Source organism: Equus przewalskii, chromosome 18, assembly GCF_037783145.1.
Source record: "Equus przewalskii isolate Varuska chromosome 18, EquPr2, whole genome shotgun sequence".
In the NCBI taxonomy this organism is placed as follows: Eukaryota; Metazoa; Chordata; class Mammalia; order Perissodactyla; family Equidae; genus Equus; species Equus przewalskii.
Window position 1 is genome coordinate 33,013,920 of NC_091848.1, and position 16,964 is coordinate 33,030,883.

Genomic DNA, 16,964 nt, shown 5'->3' on the forward strand with positions numbered 1-16,964 from the left:
CACCTCGAATTTCAAAGTAGGTAATTTCACAAGGTGATTTCAGAGAATGACCTGTAACTCAAGTAAAACTTCAAGCAATGCAATTATGAATAATACATTTTTAATTTAACTTTTTACTTCAGTATTTGCCAATTTCAGCAAGATTGAAGTAAAAAACTAAAATTAAAAATGTATTACTGAAAATTCACAAAACTAAGTAATTATAAAAGAAACCCTCAAACAATTTTTTTATGTTTGTAATACACACTTCTGGAGTTCTAAAAATTAAAACTGCCCTAAGACTTTTGGGCCACCTTGTATGGCTGAAGGACAAAGGGCATCACCCCACTTTGTTTTGTAGTTCTAGATTTTTACCGGAGAATTAAACATACCTACCCACATTAAATAAAGATTTGATAAACCTATCTTTAAGGAGCACTCAGTAAAGGGCGTTTTAAAGATCCTGAAGCACAAACAGCACAGCCAGCATCCTGACTATTATTTCGCTGTCAAATCTGCAGCATTCAAAGCAACTAAGATGACCTTCTGCAATTCAAAAGCATTTCTACCTTTACAACTGAAATAGAAAGAGCCCTAACACATAGAAAATCCTAACTCTACTCACTGAACAACCTCAATTTTAATATCGACACACAATTGTGTAAAAAGAATGAAAAAGAAAAATCTCAATCTCCCAACTACAGTAACTAAACTGTGACAAAACTTTGAGGGCAAAACTTAACACTTCAAGTCAGCTCCTAACAATAAGAATGACATAATATAATTTAATGAATACATGGAAATTTTACAAGGATCCCAGCTAAATTTTAACAAAGCTCTACTGAATACCCATTTTATCACTTCCCATCTTAAACTTTCTCTTATAATACATGCTTTTGTTTCTGTGTTTAGGCTTAAGGAAGACCATTGTATCCAATATACACCGAACCAAGACTGTATTTACATTTGTGAAGTGCAGTCTTTGTATAATTTTACCTTTTTGTATGTTACAAAAATATGATAGATGTAACAAAATAAGTTATAATTAGGAAAGATAATGTAATTATCTTAGGATCAACAGTAAGAAAATTAAGTTATAACTGACCCTGCATTACAGAATACTTGCACACATTTTTATCACTTTTATTACATACATTATTTAAAGAAAGAAATCAACCCTCTTATTCAGAGAAACTCCATGTGGTAAAACTGTCATCATCAGACAAAAATGTGGCTTTGACTATTACAATCAACCATACAGTAGTTAATTAGTAAAAAATGGGAAAAGGTACCCTAAGACTGACAAATTGCATCTTTTTTTATTTTCTCTTTATAAGAAAGGAATTGTATTAAAAATCATTTACATACAACAAAATAAACAGTTTGCATTTTTTAAATATTTACTTATATGAATGACAGATTTCCTTTCATTCATGAACGCTACTTTGATCTTAAAACTTTTATACTTCCACTTAAATATTCCTCATGTATGTCACTTTTCAAAATTCCATATTCAAGGACTGAGAGTTGAGAAAGTGTTATAAATTGCTGGATTGATTTCAAAATCTCACCACCTATTATGAAAAAGGCTGCAGCAGGCAACAGAAAATAGCGGACAGGATCGCTGTGTTTAAGACCAGTCCTACAGACTGAATATTCAAAACTGGCAGAACCAAAAAGGCCTAGAAAGAAAACTGGCACCTACCCCTAAATTAATCAAAAGCCAAATTTATCAATAAATTGGTGACAGTGGCTATCAGTGGTGACAGTGTGTTGGGATGGCAGGGGAGAGAAACTTTAGTACTTGCTGAATGCTTCTGCCACTTAACATGCAATACTTTAAAAGAGTTGAAGAAAGAAAGGAAAGGAAGGAGGAAGGCTGAGAGTCTGTATAAACTGCTAACTCTGCAACACACTGCGAGCCTTGGGTCTCAAATTACAGGAAGCTCGAAAGCACTTCACGGTGCCCTGTCAGACCAGCTCTTTGCTTGGACTTCACTCTTAAATTATTTTACCCCAGGCAAGATAAAGTAGTCATTCTGAGGGCTCCTTTTTTTTTTTTTTAAGATTGGCACCTGAGCTAACAACTGTTGCCAATCTTTATTTTTTTCCTTTCTTTCTGCTTTTTCTCCCCAAATCCCCCCAGGACATAGTTGTATACTTTAGCTGTGGGTCCTTCTAGTTGTGGCATGTGGGACGACGCCTCAACACGGCCTGATGAGTGGTGCCGTGTCCTTGCCCAGGATCTGAACCAGCGAAACCCTGGGCCGCCGCAGCGGAGCGTGAGAACTTAACCTCTCGGCCACGGGACCAGCCCTTGAGGGCTCCTTTGACAAGCACATTTCTACTAAGCTGCAGCTGATCATATTTATTTTTGTATCTTCTCCACAGCTTGGCTCCACTGAGGAAAAGTACTAGCCAGAGACACAGCCTAAGTACAGCAAATTTTAAACTGTTGTACCAACCTAACTCATCGGTAAGCATTAAGTGACCACATATGCCACGTTTATTATTACTACATTAGGAACAGTAGGAGATAGACAACTTTACCCGAAAACACACACAAAAAAATAACCAAATTAAAAGAACAGAGAACTCAAGAGTCAGTTTTAACTTGTCCTTAAATGACAATTAATTCAACATGAACTATTTTGCAAGTTCCTTCAGCTGTTCTGGTTTCAACTTCTTCTCCACTAAAATGAGGCAGTTGTAATAATTCATATGAAACATTCCACCCATGAAAGTCTTTGACCTACAAAAATACTACCTTGCTTGTAGCCTGCTGCTGTACTCTTTCACCACTAAGCGGCGTTCCAACATTAGCAAGGAAAGAGGCTGGCAGTTTCACAAGCCTTGATAGAGCAGCTGCTGATCAAGAGTGACGAAAGATGAGAAGTTAAATATAAGATTTTACTTTTGTACCTCCAGAGATACTAACACGGGAAAGTAAGAGTTGCCTATACAATTGTCTCTGTTTCATGTGTCTCAATGGAAAAATATGACATGCAAAAAAAACCACAAAACAAAAGATAATGGGGAGGGGATAAGGCAGGCATATTATTACTCCCTTTATAAAGATTACTCCCAAAATCACAATTGTGTGAAAGTAGAATTTAGGGATCTAACAATGTCGTGGAGCAGGGGAGGGGAGAACAGTAACAGTTAAAGAGCATGTGAACCTATTAGAGAACAAGCTGAGGTAAAGTGTAAGATTATGTACTTAAACATTACTTACCCATTAAACTGGCCAAAACAAAAGACAAGGAGCAACTCCTACACACCACTGTTAAGAGTGAATCTGCACCACCTTTTTGGAAAACCAACTGACAGTATACTAAAGTTTGAAACCCCCACATACTGTGATCAAACAATCCCAATTAGAAATCCATGCCATATGTACCTGTACATGAATGTTACTATTAACGGTTTCTTCCCATTCGTCCGTATTGTTAGACTTAAGAAATTTAGAATAAAAATGCTGTGTTTTAATTTGGGAGTGAGAGTGGGTACTTACAGGCAAAAAATCCTAACTGAAACAAGTAAGAGTATTTTAAAACAATCACAAAAGATATTGTGTGACATGGGCATTTAACAATAGGAATTGACAGATCAGAGTTCTAATTAACAGCTTGCATAAACAAGTCAAATTGACAAGTGAGCCTGAAATTCCAAACTAAAAGTTACACTTTTAAGCTCAGAGGCAAAGTAAGGGGTTTGTTAAGTAATATATAAATGAATGTTTCTTCCATTTTAATGCAAATTAGTGACTATTTCTTCTAAACTGTAACGCTGTTAAATCAAATCCCCAATAACTTGTTTTGTTATTTCAATCAGTAATTTAAAAGATGTTCTATGAAATCTAAACACTCCTGAATTCTGACTCATATTTTCCACATTTTAGCAGAGCTAAACTCGGGGTGCAGGCAGGATGAAACCTCACTGTTGCAAATGGTAGGTGACTGTCGTGATGTGGTGGTCACTGCAGGCACATGCTCAAAGCTGGTCTCAACTGGTCATAGGACTGTCATTTCAGTTGAGTCAAGTGCATAGTTGGTAGTACGAGGTGAGTTTTAAATTGTTGATTAAAAGCACTCAAAAAGATTACACTGTAGCTCCACGTTGAAACAAAAAGTAATAGTGTGCACAGAAAGGTTCCAAAATAGAGCAGCAAAGTGGAGAGGACGAGCTAGGATAAGAACCGGGTGGGGGAGGGGGGAGAATGCAGAAGGAAAAAAGAGAAAAACAAAAGAAAACCTTCCAGAGAATGATATTTTTAAGTCTTCAGTATGTTAAAGACTTACACATAGACCCCAGAGATGTTCATTTTTCTCGTTAACAGCAAATCCAAAAATAATTTTTCTTCATTTACTCAACATGGTTCAGTTCAAGATTATTGCATTACATTTACAAGAAAGCAAAATTAGTTTTATTCATGATCTATACTACAGTATGGTTCACATTTCATTCTTGCAGACATTATGAAGACTCAGCCAAAAACCAACACAAAATCTCTAAGAAACTATTCTGCATAGAAAGTACCATCCGGCAAGTCTACAATTACAACTGATAGGCACTTGATCAGCTTTTTAAAATTACATCAATTAGTCTTTTTCCGCTTTACTCCTTTTTCCCAATTTGAAACTTACCCATGTTGACTCAGCATAGAAAGGAAGTACAAAGCCTTTAACATCTGCATTCAACAAATATTTCAAAAAGACAGCACTGTACAGCTTGTGAAGAGGATAATGGCCTTACTCATGGTACAGTCATCATAGAAATCTGAACTTTCTCATTTCCTATGGTCATTCTGTAATCCACTATTCAGGATTTCTTTTTAAAAAGTCAACGTATTTGGGAACTGTGCCAACCACAATAATAATACCAATCAGAAAAACTGACATTTATAGAGGCATTTTTAGTTTACAAAACACTTTTACAGGCATTATCTACATTACTTACCATTTTTCAATCAATATTATCTTTTAAAAAAAAGAAAAAAATAACCTTCAGTTAGCCAAGATTAACATTTTTCACTTTGCCTAGAAAGGCAAGCATGGGGTGACTTTATATCAAAAAGGCTTACGAACAAATTTAAGAGTGACATGCAGATTGCACCATCTTTCAAGGGTCTATTTTTCAAAAATTCATTTGAAAGCCAAATGTACTTGAAATACATTCTTTCATAAGGAAAATAGTGACTAGGTTCCCAAAATGGCCCACAAAGGACCTTTCTACCTCCCACAGTTCTGCTAAACTGTACTTCACATTATGCTAGCCTGGGTGGTGGGGCAGGTAGCCAGGTTAACAAGCTTCTACTTCCTCTGCCCACTTCTTAATTATTAATATTCCCCAAGTCTCTGCTTCCTCTGCCCATTTCTTAGTTATTACTATTCTCCGGGCTTCTCTCCTTGTAAGAACATCACCAAGGGCCAACGGTGGCACTCCTGGCCCCTCTGTCTACAGTGGCAACCACCAGTCAGTATTTTCAGCGCTGATCTCTCACAGGTTCCAGACCCACGGATTCAAACATCTCCTATACATGTTTGCAGACAACTAAAATTCAATAGGCACATTTTATCTTTCTTCCAAAATGAATATGATTTGCCTAAAAAGCCATAGGAATCTGGAAGTCATCCTAGGCTCCATGCTGTCACATGTCTTCTATATAAAACTGGGCACTAAGTCTGCCCGCTTCTACCTCTCTCAGATTCACCTCACCATGCCCCGTCTCCCTTGGCATTGCCTCAACTCATGTCTGTATCCCCTCTCTAGTCTCCCTCATTCAAATCAATATACAAATCACACATGATCATCTCTCTCTCTGCTTAAAATTTCAATAGCTTCCTATTGTCTGCAGCAGCATTTCCCAAACTGGTAAAAGAGTCGCTCCAAAATAAAATTTTAAGGAAGGCATCCCTTGCTCCTATAAATTGAAGAAAAATACTGGATTAAACAAAGGTGAGCAGTCCTTTCACTAGCAAGACTTTGAAAAGTCTTACAATGCACAACACTATGTGTTTCCCTACAGCGGGGAATTGAGGTAGAAGAGAGGCCCAGCTGGGCTCCAAGGACAAAGGCACAATTGACCAGAAGACGTAAAGTCCTTCAGAACCTGACCTTGCCTAGCTGTCAACACCATCTGTCGTCCACCGATGGTTATGATTCACCCCTTACCAACTTTACATCCCACCAACACAGAACAAAATTTGCAGGTCGTCAAAGAGCCCTACTGTTTCCTGACTCCATTCCTTTATTATATGTTGTTCCTTCTGCCAAGAATGCCCTTCCCTAACTTAGTCTGGCTGAAGAGCTGCTACTAGTCCTGCCAGACCCTAGCAAAGCATCTTCTCTACTAAGCTTTGATTGTCCCTTTCACCTCCCAGCAGAGGACTTCTCCCGCCTTTGCCCCTCCTCTGTCCGTGTCAGAGCGCTTGTCCCCCAATATTGGACTTACAAACTAAAAACCTTAAAGGTTGGGAAACAGGCCAGCATCCAGAAATGTAGCTGAATAAATGAGACAGGGAAAGACACGGGGTGTGAGGAAGAGGTAAAATCTTTCCTCTTTTCCTGTGCAAAAGCTCCCACATCTCACCCCTATGCCCCTTTCCTGACACGCCCAATACCCTCTCTCCAGGATCCTTAGTGACCTCACGTAACCCTATACAACCCCCACCACAGCACTATGCTCTTCAGTATCAACTGCTTCCTCTTCCTCTTAATCAAGGGTCTTTCTGTTCAGAAGTTAATACATAAATGAGTTATAGCTTCTCAAAGCTGATAAATCTCTAAGCAACAAAATTTTAAAAAAAGAAGTATGGAGGAGATGTGGGGAGCAGGCACTGCAGATCTACCACCCAGAGAGGCTGGTTCCTCTAAGTTGGAGATTCTTCCTGACTGCCTTACATGAAGAGGTCCCACTTCTTCACTTCATCCACTCCTGCACAGGAGCAGCAGTGGGCACCACTGACAGAGAGAGATGGAGCTGATGCTCCCGCAATCCTATGAATCGCCCATTCTTCCTGGACTGAAAAGCTTTGTTTATCTGTTTTAGAGACCATTTACGGTCAATTTTTCATTATTATGGACAGACAGTCTCACCAACATGTTCACCAATGAACTTAAAAACTGTATCCTAGCCAAGCAGTATCTTGAAATCTAACCCCAGACTGTTGCTTTATTTAAGAAAAGGCAAATTAATCAAGAAAACCAAGATGTTGCCCAAGTATCCTAATATTTCAAAATAAACCTGTAAATATTAAATTAGGATTCTAACAAGAATCATTATGGTTTATCACCATTTCTGATTTCACAAAAAGTCATTTGTTTGAATATCATTATCTACATGTGCCAAAGGCCAAAGATTCCAAAGACAAAATTTCTCACCTCAAGGAGCCAAGTCTAGCGGGCTAGAGAGTAAGTAAGCAAATACACATCACACAAATGGCTGAGTACTGCAATCAAGCAGGTAGCATGGGAGCAACGGCAGCAGGGAGAGGAGCAGGGGAGGGGGAGGAGGGCAAAGGACGGAGAAGACTTCAGAGAAGAACTGTCCTTGACCTAAGACCTGAAGGGTGTGAAATCCATCACAAACAAGCAGTAAAAAGAGGGGAAATAACAGAGGGATGGAATCCAAACAAAGAAATTACCATATGCAAAAGTACTAAGGTGAGAAATCCTAGAAAAGGTCACGAATACAAGTTACTCAAACTGGCTGGAGCACAGGGTGGTCTCTGGGGAATGGCTGGAAATGGAGCTTAAAAAGATGGACAGGATCAGATTTTGATGAAGGGGCTTGATTGACATATTAAAGATATGGATTAACTTGTACATGATGGAGTTTCTGAAAACTTTTCAGCTGAAGTGTGACCCAAGGCTACATCAAAGGGTCACATTCCCAAAGAATACAATGTGAACAGTGTCCTCTGGACTTGGGCAATGCAGCAGCACTGGGTTCACCTGCCACACTGTTCACCTCTAAGACGGCAGAACTCATTCATCAACGTACACCCAGCACCTAGCCCTGTGCTCGGCACACACAGGAACCAAAAACAGTACTGAATAGTTAAATGAGCTAACATAATCCTGAGGGCATAACCAAGAGGCCCTAACCAAGCCTCCTTCCTTACTGCCTATAAATCACATCTCATGCATGGCAATAATTGGTAGACGCCACGACTTTTCAGGGAGCACGAGGAAGGGTTATTCACTATGGGCTGCATCAGAGACGAGAAAGGATTGAGGGGAAAGACACATTAAGATGCTTCTGAAACTGACTAGATTAAACCATTTATTCTATTCCTCTTCTCACCAAAAACTGAAGAGAAAACAACCATGGCTTAGCTCAAAATTACTCACCAACTAACTCTAAGGCAGTGATAACTATAAAAAGTATATTTTCACATCAAAAGGACTTGTGAAATAAAAATCTACTTAAGAATTGGCTGGGTTAGTCCAGTCTTTCAAATAATTAAGTGCTCCAAACAAAATTAAGCTACTTGCCTGTAGTACTTTAAATTTTACTTAGTAAACTGAATTATATTATTATAATTGGCAAAATTCTTTCTTTGATGCTTGGGAAAATAATAAGGAGAAAAATTCTTAAGAGAAATGTTAGGAAATCATGAACAAAAATAAATTATAAATGAGCTTAGAAAACTGATGGCTTAAGAAGCAAAGGTATAATCTAGAGATGGAAGAAAAATCTCTGGACTACGAAGAGCTAGTGGCTCATATTAAAGAAACCAGTCCAAAGGCCACAGAAGGAAAATAAAATTTCAAGTCTTCTTTCTAAAGAAAAGATGTAGACAAATTTCACTGATCAGTATTTCTAAATGAAAACAAGGTACGTAAAAACACAATTAAACATATTTTTTCATTTTATAAGGTGGCCAGGGAGAAAACCAACAAGTAATAACATAGAGTATGTGGGGAAAAAAAGAAACCACATACATACCCAGAGACACAAAGAAAAGACAAAAATATACATAAAATGTACATTAGAGATACATGAGATTAACACCTTGAGGTTTTTAGGATGTTATTACCAAAGATGAAAAATCGGGGTATTTTTGTTATGAAGAGCCTGCATATAATACTATGTCATTACCACCTGCTGCCCCACTTTAAAAAAGAGCAGTCCTCAGTCACGGCCCCCCACACACACTCACGCCACACTCTCATGACACTCACTCAATCACTCCCTCACTCACCCACACACACGACTTGTTTTGAATATGTTACCTGTTATTAAACTAAAAAATAATAGTAAGTTCCCATTTACTCTTGCCCTCACAATTCCCTAAGGCAGGTTTTATTACCTCCATTCGGCAAAAGAAAAAACTGAAAAAGGTTAAATGACTTGACCCAGACCACATAGCTGGTAAGTGATAAGGCTGGAATTCAAAACCACTCGTCCACGGCTCTGAAGCACACGTTTTAAGCAATCCACTATGCCCTCTCCCAGGGCGTGACTGTTAAATCTTTAGCAACCATAACGTTTTTTAAAGACTGGTATTTTCTTACTGTGCTATCCACAGAGTGACGTTTAAGTTTAGATACTTTCAGTTTCATGGAAACCCACTTATACAGTTCTTTTAAAATAACGCAGATCTTGCTAGAAGTAAGGAAGACATTAACTACTAACACTGACAAGTCGCTGAGTTATCTACTCAGAATTTTACAAAGTACCAACAGTCTTCCAATATTCCCAACTTTATTACTCAGCCCTTTAATTATGCTAGTTCTTCATGTGGTACAAACACCCAGTACAACCTAAGAAGACAGCAGATTTTAATAAATATCTAATTTCTCTCTCCATTATTCACACTATGGAGTCACACCATATAAGCATTTAATTACACTCATTCAACTATCTGTGCCGCAAGAAAAAAAGAAAAACAATAGAGAAAAATATTTCAAATAATGGGGGCAAGAAGCCTGCCTTCATATCCTTGTGTCAGCGGGAGAATGCCGTGGGGACTATGAATCTGCCGTCCTCGGTCAATCTGAAGTCCCATTCACCTGTCAAAAGGGACCTCATATACCCAATTATGATCCCAGCTCACCAAAAATGTAACCCATCCTAATAGCTGGAGGAAACACTGGCTGTTGGAACTGAAAGACAATGTCAGTTAACCAATTTTCAAACTTGTACCTTCCTAAAGGACTTTTTCAAGAGTAATTCTGACTACATAAGATTTTTACTGTAAATGAGAATTTAGACCCAAAGCCCCCAAATAAAAGGTGATTTCACTTTTTTCAGCTCGTTAGATCTGAAAGAATTAGGAACCAAAACACTCATCTTTTATATCAAAATAAGTTAACATTATTTTTCATCCTATTTCACAAATGGGAAAAAAACAGAGCAAGAGGGATGCTGTAAAGAAGCCACGCTAGACAGTTATGTGGAACTATTCCATGACTTATTTTAAAATAAGCTAAAAATGTAATCGAAGTCTGTCAAGTAATCAAAAGCAACCCTTAAAAGCTGGTTCTCAGTAGGAAAAAACACCCACCACACTGAGTTTTGACATGTGCCATTACTACAGGGTACAAAAGAAAAGGCAAGAGTGGAACGAATACCCAGCAAGATGAAGCTTCCAAGGCTAGACCCCTCACTAGCGTGTCATCACTCACCACTCCAGACACAAGGCTCCTTTCCTACAAAAAGATGGGACTAGTCTATGGCCCATCGATGACCATCTAGCATCATTATTTTCCAATCTCAATGTCCAACTCACAAATTTCTTTTGGAAGAAGATAAGAAAAACTAAATAAAAAAGGAGTCAATCAATCCAGCTTGCTATCACTGCAGTAGAACTCTCTCTTGTATCAACACTCAACAGTTATACATATTTTTATTCAAAATTTCTGAGAGATTTTACAGACAGCAGCCAGTTCCAAATCATGTAATCAGGAAATCTACTTTACAGTTAACTCATTTTTCCCAGAAATTAATTTCTTACCTAACCTAGTATCTAAGTGTCAAAAGATCATTTAAAAGCAAGATCCAGGGGCTGGCCCCGTGGCCGAGTGGTTGGGTTCGCACGCTCCACTGCAGGCGGCCCAGTGTTTCGTTGGTTCGAATGCTGGGCGCGGACATGGCACTGCTCGTCGGGCCACGCTGGGGCGGCGTCCCACATGCCACAGCTAGAAGAACCCACAACGAAGAATATACAACTATGTACCGGGGGCTTTGGGGAGAAAAAGGAAAAAATAAAATCTTTAAAAAAATAAAAAAAAATAAAAAAATAAAAAAGCAAGATCCACAGGGAGTGAGTCAACAAAAGAAAGAAAGAAATTTTGATTAAGCTATTAATTTCTCTACTCTCAAAATGTGACAATCATCAGAAGTTAAGTAAGACTAACAATTATTTCCTTGCTTCTGGCATGTTTCCTGGACTAGTTAAGTGAGTTACTTACAGAAATGGTTTTGATGACTATACATTTACTCTCTCCAAAGGCCAGTTAGCTTCATTTCACACACACTATGTTCCAAAACCAAAGATTAACTCCCCTCAGCTATCTCTTGGATCCAGATTTGACCAGATGAGCTTTAGGGCCCAAGCAGACCAAATTCCATCACTGGAACAAATGTTCCAGTGATCTATCAGGTAGATGTCAGACACCAGGTTATCTTCTTTCAGCATACCGCTGTGAATTGTTTTAAGAGTTTTAAGAATGTTATCTTGAATAAGTGATAAGCTGCTAACTCCTATTCAACCTATGGTCCATTCTCAAGGTCTCTCACTTGTACTTACATAGTTAGTTTACATTACCAAGTATACCAGAGAACAGAATCCGGCTTTAGATAAACCAAGTAACCAAGAGCTTTTGAAATTCTAATTCTGTCTTCCAAGATTTTAAAAATTACAATCTCCTCATAGTCATTCACAAGTATAAAGTTATTATTTCCATCGTCTCCCAGACCACTGGGAGAAAATATAGGATAAAGACAAAGTTTCACAGGATGTCCCCACATCACTGATCACAGCCCATCTCCTGGGACTGCTACTAATCTTAGGAATAAACTATATTCACATTTAAAACCTTATACTCAAGTGGCTACAAAACCCCCATGCTCTACAAGCACAGCTTGATTCAGTACATGAAAGGGAAGGGGAAGGAAATATTTATTACACGCCAGGAAGAGTACCACTTTCTTTACATATGTTGTCAGCTAAGTATTAGCATTCTTTGTTAATGAAAAAAAAAAGATGATGATGATGAGTAGGGAGGTTAAACAACTTACAGTACAAGAGACCTGGAAGACAGCCAGAATCCTAGCTCTGTTACTGTATGTGACAAGAGGTTTCTATTTCTAGGTTTACCACATTAGCTGAATGTGACTTTGACCACTTAACATCTCTGAACCTCAGTTTTCTCATCTGTAAAATGGGGTTTAAATGAGATAATTCACGTCAAGGGTTTAATTCAAAGTCTAGTATACAGTAAGCTTACTCAGTAACTATTAGCAACGGTCAAAGTGAAACAGTTAGTTAAGAAAGTCAGAAATGATTCCCAAGTCCATGTTTTTTCTAATACAATATGCCATAACTGCCAACACACACTTATTATCCATGTAAGAATCCATACTTGAAATATGACATAGATGGAAAACGTGTTACCAAAATGAGATAACTATTAAGGGCTAACTAAACCAACAGAAGTATTTTAGCTCTAATATCTAATAAGCAGAACCAAGTAGAAAACTCATCAGACGGAACTGTTTAGACGTTCAGACTTATATAGCTTTGTTCTAACTACTACGAAACTATTTTTCTACCTGCGGTATTGGCCCCTCCCTCCTGCCCATTTCTCTGCCAACTGCTGGGCCTAAACTGCAGTTTAACGGCTTTTTCCACCCTTGCTTTTACTATTATCAGAAATAATAAGAGAACAGATGCTGGCAGCTCCACCATCAACTTTCTCCCAGAGGCCCCCTCATGCCTTGGCAGCTCGCACTCCAGCAATGGCTGTCCCTCCTGGTCCTCCCTGACCCTATTCAGCCCCAATGGCTCCTGATCTTCTTTTTCCATCACCTATCAGGGTCTTTTCAAGCCACACCAGCTCACTTGATAAGGGTACAGGGCTGGGACCAGGCCAATCCAACTCCTGGTGAAGCTGGGAACAGTGGGCTGACAGGGCCCCAAGGGGAAAGGAAGTGGCCCTGGTTCCACCCACGCCACCCCAGCATCCTGCCTCAACCGCCCTGCTCCCACAGCTGCTGCGTGATGAGTGCTATCACTTACTGTACTCTTTCCAGGGTCTGAGATGGTGCCAGGGGCCCTGGGGTCCCAGCTGGATGATGAGAAGGTGTGCTTGAGTACTACTATGAGGTGCAGAGGAGATGGAAGTGGAAGGTGGTTTCCTTTGTGGTTCCCAAACTTTAGGCTAGGACCCAGGTGCGATATTGAGATTTCTGTGTTAAAGAGAAACCACAGGCCCAAAATGGCGTCACTTGCGCTAAAGCCCACGATACCAAACCTAGATTCAATACCTGACCTAACTGCAGTTTTGAGCTTCCCAAGAAATGCAATCTTAATCAACCAGTCTGGAATTTTCTGGTCAGTACCAATGAGGTAATCTGGCACGTGGAGCCTCTCCATCTCACACAGAAGCAGAAATTTGCATGATAAAACCTTTGCATTCTCTTCCCCCCAAAGAGAAGATGTACTGGCCCGAGATAATCCTTTCTTTCCTTTTGCTAATAATTTCCTTGCCCCACTCTTCTTCCTATAAAAACCTTCCACTTTCTATTAACTCCTCCCAGTATTTCTCTATTTGCTGGATGGGATGCTGCCCGATTCATGAATTGCTTAACAAAACCAATTAGATCTTTAAATTTACTCAGTTGGATTTTGCTTTTTAACATAAGAAATATATACTTGGTCATTCAGACGACCAAAAGATATCTCTCATATATATTTGGTCTTCATTCAGTTCCCGGCTCACAGCTCCCAAAACCCTAGGAGTTTCCTAAGTGTCGACAGTGATAAAGGTATCTTTTGTTATGTGAATGAGGAAGCACCTAAGGACCGGGGCTGGTTGCCAGGAGAACCAACCATGTGATTAGAGGGTTGGAACTTTCAGTCCCACTGCCTGCCCCCCAACTCTGTGAAGGGAAGAGGGGTTGAATCAATCATGCCTCTGTAATGAAGCCTCCATAAAAACCCAAAAGGAGAGGGTTCGGAGAGCTTCAGGGTTGGTGAACTTGTGGCGCACCTGGAGAGAGCGAGCATGGAAGCTCCAAGCCCTTTCCCCATACCTTGCCCTACGCATCTCTTCCACCTGGCTGTTCCTGAGTTATAGCCTTTTATAATAAACAGGTGACCCAATAAGTAAAATGCTTCTCTGAGTTCTGTGCACTGCTCTAGCAAATTAACAGAAACTGAGAAGGGGGTCCTGGTCACTTCTGACCAGAAGTACAGGTAACAAACTGGACTTGTGACTGGTGCCTTAAGTCCAAAGAGGAGGTCATGGGAACTTCCAATTTGCAGCCAGTCAGTTAGAAGCACAGGTACCAGCCTGGGCTTTTGACTGGTGTTGGAAAGTCAGGGGGGCATGCGTAGGGGGTCCTGTAGGAATGAACGCTTAACCGGTGGTATCTGACAAACTCTCTGGGTAGATGGTTTCAGAACTGAGTTGAATTCTAGGACACCTTGCTGGTGTCCAAAAATTCCTTGTTGTACGTGTGGGAACCTCCCCCACCAGCCGGACGCTGAAACTGAGTCTCAGAACACTCAAAGACTACCTATGTACGAATTTATCCTATTTATCTCAAATCAGTTGTGAATTAAAATTTTAATGACCAGACGTACTCCAAATAAAGCTTCCTGGTTGGCCTGGACAAAGGCCTGGCCTCCTACTACATAATTTGAACTCTGCCTTAAAGTGAAGCCTCCATCAACTTGTTTTCAAAATAAACTGCTACTTAATATTTTTTTTTGTAACTGTACTCCTCATAAATTGAGGCAACCAAACAACATCATCACTTTTCCTACCCAATCCCTTGACCAAAAACAAGATTTGCTGTTCTACTGATGTTCAAAAATCTCACTTAACTGTCTCACCCTCACCAGATCTAACAGTGGAAAATGAAAAAAAAAAAAACAAGGATAGTAGCAAAAGTAAACTTCCATAACAACAATCAATAATCAGCTTACTATTTCAAACAACTTCCAGGAACTGATTTGCCTTTAAAAAGGGTTGCACAATGAGAATGGGATGCCCACATAAATTTATTTTGGCAACCATGGCCTATTCAGCAAATCGACAATCTTCCTAGGAAAAGAATGCCACATATATTCCAGCGAAACAAAGTTAACACACGAACTTTGGTAGAGAGGCTGAGTTCTGGCCAAAGGAAGAGGATTTTTAACTAGGTAACTGCCCTTCAAAAGACAATCAAAACAGAATATCTTCACTTTAGCAACAAAGCCTCTAGAAGACAGCGTTCATTTTGCAATAATCTTTAACGTTCCTGCATTTCTTAGATTTTTAAGAAATTCTAACTTCCTGACTCATGAATCTAAAATAGTCATTCCATCTACAAATGTTCTACTCATTTAGTTCAGAATCATGTGTAGGAAACACAGGTTTCTGTTTCTAGGTTTAAGACTTCATATTCATTCATTTTGCACTAATATAACCACTAAATATAGCTCCAAGACACTGACAATTAAAAGTAGTTAATTATGTGAGTGATTCATACCTCCTATGTCCAGATGTTTCTGTCAGATCTTTGGGAAGAAGAAACGATAAACACCTGTCACAAACGCTTTCCAAACTGGGAAGACCCGAACTGAGTTACTGTCAATCCCCAACCTGAGTCCCTCGCCATCCCTCCCCTCGAAAAAAAGAGGTCAGACATCCACCTAACTTTGCGAAGAGAAAAGGGAGGAGGAAAGGCCCTAAAAAACGTGGCCACGCAAGTACTGGAGGAGAGGGCCCTGGGTTTTTCTAGTCCTCACCACCAGATTCAGAGCGAGAACCCTTAGGAAAGTCAGAAGTCACTTTTCCTCTCTGGGCCTCACTTAAGTTTATCTAAAATGCGGTGACTGGCAAGGAGCTCTACGACTCCGCGTCTAAGGACGAACTCGAGATTCCCTCAGTCAGCATCCGCAGAAAGCCATCCAGCGCCCAGCCAATGCCCCCACCTTCGACCACACCATCTCCCGACTTCCTAAAAGGGCTGGACCACCACCCCACTCCCAAGCCCCAACACATACTCGCCCTCCACGCCAAGCAGCGTGTCCAAACCAGGCCTTCACACCCACAACGTGGATCCCTCCTAGCCTCACCTGTCCCAGACAGATACTCCGCGGTCCGCGCGCTCCCCTCCCCATCCCACCCCCCACACACCTTCCCCGAGAAGGGTTGCCCGATTCCGGCCCGAGGAGGCCGCCTATAAGCTCACCTGGTACCCGCCACCCCTGACACCACCATTCACCTCCTCCGACCTACCCCATCATCATCACCACCACCACCACCCGCTTCACGCCCCGCTCACCCTGCCTGCTGGCGCCCTGGGAAAGCTGGGGCCGCTCTTCGGCGGCCTCCTGGCCGGAGCAGCCGAGGGGCAGCGGAGGGCCGGGGCCGGGGCCCGCCGCTGTCGCCGCCGCCGCGCCTCGCGTCAGCCCAGCCCCATCGCCCTCGGCCGGCGCCGGCGGCCGCGGGTCGCTCGGGCTCGAGACGCCGCCGCCACCGCACGCTGCGGCTGGGGGTGAGGCGAGGGAGGCGCCGCGGCGGGGCCGGGCCGAGCCGGGCGCAGGGCCGTCCGCGCCCTCCTCCTCTGCGCCCGCAGCGGTGGCGTGCAGCCGGGGCGGGCGAGAACAAGGAGGGAGGCGGGGGGGAGGCGGCAGGGGAGGGGGGCGGGCTGCACTCCGAAACGGCCTCCCGCCGCCAGCGACGGAGCGAACCCCCCTCCCCTCGGCAGCGGCGCCGGGTTCACGCTGCGGGGAGAGCCGGCGGGCGGGCGGGCGAGC

At 41.3% G+C, this 16,964-nt stretch overlaps 1 protein-coding gene across 7 annotated transcripts in view; it reads right to left on the reverse strand.

The window, feature by feature from the left end:
* ATP13A3 (ATPase 13A3) overlaps nt 1–16,933 on the reverse strand; it is an 81,792-nt gene extending 64,859 nt beyond the window's left edge. For 2 of the 7 annotated variants that reach the window (XM_070582568.1, XM_070582565.1), the window contains exon 1: nt 16,490–16,933. The gene's annotated coding sequence lies outside the window, so the exon portion shown is untranslated. Of the gene's footprint in view, nt 1–13,229; nt 13,400–15,691; nt 15,721–16,489 lie in introns of those variants that run through there. The other 5 variants (XM_070582571.1, XM_070582567.1, XM_070582566.1 and 2 more) reach the window with 5 other exon arrangements.
* Between the last annotated feature and the right edge of the window lie 31 nt (nt 16,934–16,964).